The sequence below is a fragment of the Balaenoptera physalus genome, assembly GCF_965194825.1.
Source record: "Balaenoptera physalus genome assembly, chromosome: 18".
Lineage (NCBI taxonomy): Eukaryota > Metazoa > Chordata > Mammalia > Artiodactyla > Balaenopteridae > Balaenoptera > Balaenoptera physalus.
This window is the reverse complement of record NC_138899.1, coordinates 51,206,922-51,215,645: the sequence shown is the minus strand read 5'-3', so window position 1 is coordinate 51,215,645 and position 8,724 is coordinate 51,206,922. Positions and strand designations below refer to the sequence as shown.

At 30.9% G+C, this 8,724-nt stretch overlaps 1 protein-coding gene, 1 long non-coding RNA gene and 1 pseudogene across 4 annotated transcripts in view; 1 reads left to right on the top strand and 2 right to left on the bottom strand.

Annotated features, from left to right (window-relative positions):
- The window catches only part of LOC309647960, a 675,074-nt gene that overhangs the window by 269,565 nt on the left and 396,785 nt on the right, over positions 1–8,724 (bottom strand). The window lies entirely within an intron of this gene.
- LOC309647939 (thioredoxin reductase-like selenoprotein T pseudogene) overlaps positions 1–8,724 on the bottom strand; it is a 481,034-nt pseudogene that overhangs the window by 336,018 nt on the left and 136,292 nt on the right. The window lies entirely within an intron of this gene.
- PCDH17 (protocadherin 17) overlaps positions 1–8,724 on the top strand; it is a 126,368-nt gene that overhangs the window by 25,759 nt on the left and 91,885 nt on the right. The gene's annotated exons all lie outside the window — the stretch shown is intronic.

Below are 8,724 nucleotides of genomic sequence, written 5' to 3'. Positions count from 1 at the left end.
CTCTGGATAATGACTAGTATCTATCTATGAAAAGTTTATATTTATTTTGTCCTGTGATTTTTTCCTGGTCTTCTTCCTTGGAGTCATTGAGGGATGAACAGAGTACACTAGAGGGGTGTACTCACTCTGTGCTATTGAAAACAGGATGCAAAGTTGCACTAAAGGCACTTGTGCCAAAAAGAATTCAAGGATGCATTTAGTTTGCATACTGAGTATTTTCAGTATATCTAAGTGATATTTAATATATATTAGATAGTATAATTTAAAGTTATTGGTATATGAAAAAAACTGACCCAGCATGGACACTAGACTCTAACAACAGCAGGTGACTATGCTGTGTCTAGTTACTACCTAGTTTCTTTTTTTCACATGTTGAGTTGTGTTATGAAAAAAATGTAATTTTTGCTTATTATGAATGCATGTTGCTACAAGTTACTCTGGATGAACAATACTTGAAATTCAAAATTGAGTTTAACTAAAAGTGACATTTTGGGAGGAAGATTAGTCTGGGGCAAATGAAAATAATTTGTTCACAGTTTTGTGCTTTGAAAAAGCAAATACTGTTTTTATTATTAAAACAGAGTAGTACAATTTCATAATCTTATACTTTTTAACATAAGTGTAACAAATACTAAAACTCAGCAGAACATTTTCTTATAATAGGGTAAGTCCTTGTAAAACAGACTCATACTTGACGTTACTGAATACTAGAGTATCCACTGTAGTATTAAATCCCACTTTTTACAGTGTTTACTACACACCAGTAATCATCATTTTTTGGAGGTCTATATAAAACTGAACAAGATATTCCTTCCATAAAAACTGTAGTTTCTATGAAAGTCTATGAGTGTGTAAAACTGGTATTTATGATAATTTCTTTAGAGGGATATATGTTAAAATATATATATAGATCTTTTGCAGTCATTTTATAAATACACATTTGTTATATACCTTTCTTATATTTTTACCATTGAAAGTTAAAAAGATATCACAGAGGGTTAATGCTTAATCTTCCACTTCAAGTACTATAAGTTGAATTCTTATTCAGGGTGCAGTAAAAATGAAGTTTGTGCAGTAGAATTCTCAGCAAGCCTGATTCCTGGTCAGATTAGTGAGGAACAATGTTGAATAGAAGTATCCAGGAGGTTTTGAGGGACAGGGGTCCCTATACAGTGTTTACACCATACTGTTCTTGAAGCTGGTCATTGCCCAAGGGATGGATGATGATGATTCCTCTCATTAGCAGTAAAACTTGAGCCAAAGCAAATCTCACACACACACACACACAAAGGGAGAGAAAGAGTTTAAACAGCAAACAAAGGAGACAAACTTCCTTGCTATTCCCTTTCTTCTAGAATCTTAATTCATTCCATAAAGACACAGAAAATATTTAAGTTCTTGAAATTGTTTCCATAGTGGCTCAGTTGCCCATATTGCTTCTGCCCTGGAAATATCCTCAATATAAAATGTTAAAACAAGCTCTTTTTTTTTCTATTGAGTTTTTGTTGTCCTATAAGGGATGCCTTTTAAATTCCTAGTATGTTAATTTCCTTTTAAATGTGTCAGGTTTTTCTCAGCGCCTATTATGAAGAACAGAGTAAACTGACTACAGTGACCTTGCTGTCTTTCTTTTTTTTTAAACTAGAGTGCTGCACTTTGTGCTGACGTGAGATGCCCAAATTAAAGTGTTCAGGGATCCCATATTCTTGTTTCAAGTGCATTTATTAGTGTGTGTTTATTTAACACAGCCTGCTGAGGAAACACACTATTAATCTCATGTATATTTCTGAAGGAAAAATTTTAATTCACAGTGCAACTGGGCTGGCAGCTACTAGGTCTGGTTTATCTTTATTTTCCAGCATCTTGGGTGCTGTTTAGAATATTCTCAGTGTATTTCTATTGATGGAATGAAAATAACATCATAATTGTTTTGAGATAGAATGGTAAAGAGTGGTGATATGAAACAGGAACTTTAGGACTTAAAAGACTCATGTTACAGCTCAAATTCAAATTTCTCAAAAGATTTTGTGTGAATCGCAGGGTCTAAAATTTTAAGATTAAGATATATAGGTTTGGGGGCATAAGAGTATTTTTAATGAAAATGGATACAGAACAGTCATGTAAACTGGTGTAGAAACAGTGGTTCAGGAGAAAGTATTTTATGGCAGATTTTCTTCAAGTTTCTCAGCCAAAGTAAAGTCAGTCTGTGAAGTGTTTAAACAATTGACTAGTGATTAAAATATCATCAGTAGTGTGAATCATAATATAGCATTGTTATAATGAGATATTTTGTTTATTTTAAAGCTACAAAAGTGATTTGTGAAAAATAGGAACACAGATTTTGTGATAGGTAAGGCAAATACTACCAAATTTATAAAAGCACTCTTCATAGGAGCAATTTCCATGTGAATTATTTCATAGGTTAATATGAGAATCTGAAATCAAGTAGAGGTCATTACTAATTGTCACGAGTAACTTCTAATCGTGGTTTATCAAGAATTATTTGTCCCGGGGTAACTTTTCAACAGCTGTTTTCAATGAAGGTCATGCTGATAAGAGGGAGGAGGCTGGGGACTTCTCACTGGTGGGAGAATTTCCAGTTTTGTTGGAACATCTGTATTTTCAGATTTTTTTTTTTTTTTTGTAGCACGTAAAATGTAGTCATTTTAATATGCTGTCATAGAAGAAAATATATTGAGCCAGCAGAATAAGATCTATTGAAATAAATTTTTAAAAGGAATACATTCTTACACAGTGTTTTACAGTTCAGTTTTAAAAGATTCACATTTTGGTTGACTTTAGATTTTTTATGCTGGAAGAGGAAATCCTTTTGATATACCTAGATGGCCTTTTCAATAAAAGCAAATTAAACACATGATAATACTTATAATCAATACAAATATATAAAAATGAGATTGAGGAATAGAGGGCTAAAGTATCATAGTGTAAACAATAAACTCAGTATTTTAGAATGAAAATGTGAAAGAAAGTCTTTCCTAGCAACATTAACCATTGTCTGCCTTGTTCCTACTTCTCTAATACAAGAGATTCTTGGCTTGGGACTCAGATGAGTTTTCAAGACCATGATCTTCAAAAATTCATACTCTAGTATGTTAGTGATTTCAGTAACAAACACAAAGTGTGTGAACAATTTTTTCATTTACGATTTTAAAGCGTTTTTACTGTGTTATTCCAATATGGCACAGTTTGATTAATTACATGCATTTATTTACATAAACTTGATATACATCTCTATTTCTAGGGGTTTGGTGGGCTGAGAAGGAAGGGGATATCCTTTTCTTACTGCATGCCTCCAGCACTATCTTGTCCACTCTTCTTTTTTTAAAAAATTTTTAAAAAGATAGGATTAATTTCTACTTCAAATTAACATGAGTACACAATCATAAAACATATATTTCTGTTTTACCATATATTAAAAGTAGTACAAATAAAGTGGAGGTAAGTTTAACTAAAAAGATAACAATTAAAGTGGTTTGAGTTTCTTTGGAGAAGAGTTTAAAATCCAAATTATTATAATCATTCTTAATATATTATTTTTATTCTTAGTTTTGTGTGCACCCATGAAAATCTCAGCTGCAATGTAAATCTCTGTGCATTTCTCTATTTTATAATAATAAGAAAACACAAAATGCATAACTTTTTTACTCTATGAGTTAGAAACCTGAGAATCTCATTTTTAATATTAGTTGATCTAACTACTCATGAGATATTAACTTCTTTACCGATTAGTTTTTAGTTTTCAATACAATTCTCAAAATATTAGCTAGGTAGTACTTTATCATCCTTACAGTTTATCCTTACATCTTTATCAGTCTTTTAAAAATGTAAGAGTAAGATGATTTTTAATTTTACTTAAGGTCTTTTAGTGAGTTCTATAATTTTACTTGAATTCTATGACTGAATTTTATAATATCAATAAATATTGTCATATAGAAATCTGCACAGATGACTTTGAAATTTTATTCTTGGCCTCATCACGTTATTTAAGGCTGTGTGCGATCATGAAAAATATCAGATCATAGAAAGGTATGCCCTAAAATTCCTATCTCAACTTCTTGAACATATTTTTTAGTCAAGAAAAAAAATGTACATGTTCTAAAACATTATCTATTGCCTGTAACTATATCGATCAAGCCACACCCAAAAAATAAAATAAAATAAAAACATATTTTCTAGAAACTTTTCTTTATAAAGTTGATATTATAATGCATATTATTCACTGTTTCATGGTACACAGATACACATTTACATATGAGGTTAAAATAAATGAATTATTCTTAAAATAATCCCAAATATCATCCCTTAAAGAACTAAGAAATATACATATTTTAAAAGAGAAACACCTTAAAAATCTCCAGATAAATATTTAATATTGTTGAAAAATACAGTGTTTGTACTTTATCATGTTTCACTACCATTGTCAGGTTTCAAATTTTACACTGTTATTGCTCCTTGTGCAATATAATGCAGTAAAATATATCTATAAAAGATGTAAGTTAAGAAAGTATTAAAACATTTTTAAGATTAATAAAGGTTTACATGCATTTACTGCAGTGAAGGTCATCTCTGCCCATATTTATGAAAATGTGAGGAATCAAACTTCCTGGCAAAATTAACATATGTGTATACGTATGTATATGTCTTTATATTTTCAGTATAATGCACATAAATACTCAAGCACAAATATTAGCCCATTTTTATACATTTTTAGTTCAAAGGTAGTTCTTCTCTTATTAAGGATGAACTCAAACCTTTATTTTTCTTTGAAAATATTTTAAAACTTGATGACTCACTGTTTTAAAGCTTCAAACATTTTGAAGTTCCTTAAAGTAGAGCTAGTTATTCCAGAGCAATTAAGGAACACCTGATCTTCAGTGGACAATAGGTTGGAGTTTATGTAGATTAAGAGAAAAAAAATTTCATGCAAGTTTCTGATTCTTTGGTGAGGATGGTGAGATGGCTGGAGGCACTGTGAGAATATATGCCAGGAGTCTGATGATGAAACAACAGGACGAAGGTGAAGCCACTAGAACTGAGCTCATGCCAGTCTGGAAGTGAAGCTTAACACCCCTATGCTGAGAAGTCTTGCAATACACTCAATTCTTACAAATGCACCTACTAATTATGATATTAGTCATTGCTCCAGAATGTATTCCCTTCAGTGATGCTTCCGTTTAAGAAATCCCACAGGGCATTATCTTAAAGCCATATTTTAGTAAAGCCATTAGGGAAAGTTTTTGGGTTTTTTTTTTCTATTGAATTCCTTCAATCAATGACTGTATATTTGTATATTTGAGAATAGTGTCAAGGTCATTTTGCCTATCAATTTGAAGATAGTGTGACTTCTGCCACCCACCTACAAAACACTTTTAAATCTTCATCAGACCTACACTTATCTATTGTCAACCTATTTTAGCAGAGGAGACGCTGACAAGAATTCCCTTCAGTGGCACACAGTATTTTACAGTTAGTCATAGCTTTCACCAGTAGCTTTGATGGTGATATATTGCTATCCTTCGGTCTCCTGAAATAAAGTGTCTGTAATAAAGGAGTCCTTAATGACATCAATATTCCCTACAGTGACTAAGCAGAAGCCTGCTCTCACCTCCTTGCTACTACAGAAGTATAAATTCAATATTTTTTAAGGTAAAGCAAAAAAAAATGTAACAAAATACAAATGCAAAGTTGCGGCAGTGTAGGTGGCATTTTTCACTTGTGTGCCCCATGGTCTTCCAGTGAGAGACTGTAAAATTGGTTTCAGACAGTGTTTGAGAAAATCTATTGATATACATGTGACACACTTCTATTTGTTCTGGTCCTAGTGACATTCTGATTACTGGTATTTGTAGGCTCTGCCCCGGATATATTCCAGGGAGCTTTATTGTAGTGAAATGACTCTTACAGTTCATTGAGCATCTAGCATAAATGTACTAAATATGATTGGCACGTTTGCATATATTTATTCAAAAAATAAGGCAGTTAAACAGCATAATTATGGGAAAACGAATCATAACAATAAAAGACCATTTAAGTTAACAAGCTTTGTGATCAAAGGATAAATACAGGTTGGATAAATTAGACTTTAGATGTAACTAATCTACATAAATAGACTTTGGTCTGATTAGGGGAATGGAATATATTAAAATAATTTAATGGTATTAGAAATGCATTTTATTTCAGACATTCTGAAATATTTAAAGACTTGAGTTATTTTCTTTATGTTTCTATTCAATGAAATGGTCATAAACCATATTTGTATTGAATGAAAAATGGACAAAGTAAAGATGACTATCATCTTTGTAAGCCTCTGTTTGGTAGAATACACCCTGTCCAAACAATATTTATTGTTTTTTAGACTTGTGATGTTTTTGATTGATTTTTAATTAGTGGCACACATTAAAGGGATCATTTAAAGGACAGTTTCTTGTTTACTTCCTTTATCAGCTAAAAGCAGCCTTTGTAAAATATGAAAGTGTGAGCATTAAAAGTCTATTTCAAGTTTTCAAAGCTATATATTCATAATTGTTTTGTAGATATATACTGTTTTTAAGAAACACTAGATACATGTTTGTAAATTATATTAATACTTAATGTAGATAATGACTTTATGTTCTCAAATTTTCTAATGCTATTTTGATGGCATATATATGTTTAAATAACAGATTTAACTTAGGTGACTCAACTAATTTCTTTCCAACAACTGTGGTGCTTAGGTATGTTTTCTTCAGCTGCATTTAGTGGTAACTTTTAAAAAATGTAATTTAAGCATAAGTCATCAATTGGTATACTTCTTTACAATATTTCTACCTGAATCCTTAATAATCATTGCTAAGCAATGATTGGGTTGTACTTATACCCAGAATTTTTATGTCCTCCAATTCAATATAACTCAGATTGAAATATATACATATATCTTAAATTTTGATATCTTTCTTTTATGATGCAGAAACACAACAAATATTTTATTGTAGGCAGACATGTTCACGGGGTCAAAATTTCTTTTTTTTTTATTTTTATAATCCAATTTTAGACAATCAATGTCTTAGAAAAATTCTTAAATTTTTATTTATTTGCAGTACGAACACTTGTATCAGTTTTGAAAACTAAAGTTATAGTTTTCACTCTCAAGATATATTAATTCCTTTTCTCTTCACAGACCCCAATATAAATACCTTTGCTGAAAGCTCTTCATTTCATTTACCACAGAATATTTTACCAGAATATACTGAGATTATTTTAGGACTGAATATTTGGTAGACTTTTGCTATTTTTCCACAACACTAGAGCAATTGTATATGCAGAGCTGATATTTATAAAGGCAATTCACCTATAATTACCATGAGAAGGATTATCTAACCACAGTGTAAAGTGACCAAAATGCGCTTTTACTGATGTCCCCATTTCAGTAGATGAGGTAACAGTAAGAAGTTAGAATGCTTGAGAAATAATATGTTTAAAATCTTAGCAAAACTTACTAGGAAAAAATGTTATCCTTTAGTATTTGGAAAAACAGGACTTAACTTTAAAAGGGGATATTTTCCATTTCAAACTTGATAATTGCTTAGTGATACATCTTTATATAAATATGAGGCACAAAAGTTTTCTGAAATTTTGAAATTTGAAAAATAATTTGCTTTGATTTCAATAGTTCTATCAGCAAAAGCCCAGAAGATTATCTAAATATTGGTGAATTCTATTACCGTGTCTTCTTGAGGCACAAAATTCTCTCTATTTTGCTTTGGCAGTTTTGTCTCTATTTTAAAATAGTTATCCAAATTAACTTATTGCATTAAGAATGTGAATAGGAGGAGTTATAAGTCATGCAAAATGAAAGAGAAATCAATCATCTATCATCACTAACATTCCCATTAAGACAGAATTAAAGATTACATGCAAACTTGCCTTCACATAGTTTGAAGGCAAAACACTTGATTTCTTTATTTTTATTACTATTTTAGCTTTGCATGACCTTGTGTAACATTAATGAATTGTTTTTTTCTTTTTATTTTAAGCCAACCTTTACTCTCTTATTTTAATCTTCATTGATTAAATCAGAAATTTCTGATTAATGAGAAATTTTGGAGATACAGTTGACTCTTACTTGGCATGGTATATGCATTTGTAATTTTAGGAACTATGAAAATATGTTGGTGCTAATACATGAACCTAAATGTAGATAAAGACACAGGATGACTGAGAGTAGATATTGTATGAAAAATAGGAAATATTTTAATACAACACATATATTGAAAAAATAGTTTATAACCTTGCACTTTTAGTGTTGGCAGATGCACGGATAGTAATTATTAGCTACATTTCCCGATCCTGAACTTCTAGGAAAGCTACTATTTATTCCTGGATAATAATAAAGCAGGAAATAAGAGAACTATCCTACTAAACAAATCCCACTCACAGGCAAGATAAGGGTTATTGACAAAAGCTTACTCTGCAGTGTGGCCCTGATATCAGATGTGCCAATACCAACAAATGAAGCAAAATGGCTAAGTTGGGAGAAACTAAATGACAGGAAATACATTTGAAACATTTTTTTTCTGATTTTGAGCAATAGACTTTCCATGATTTTTTTTTTTTTTTTATAATTAAGGCAACTACATAATTATTTGGATTAGAATGCATGCCCAGTTCCCTATCTCAAAACGCTATTCGTTACCACCTGTGGCTATTTCTATTTAAAAAAAAAGA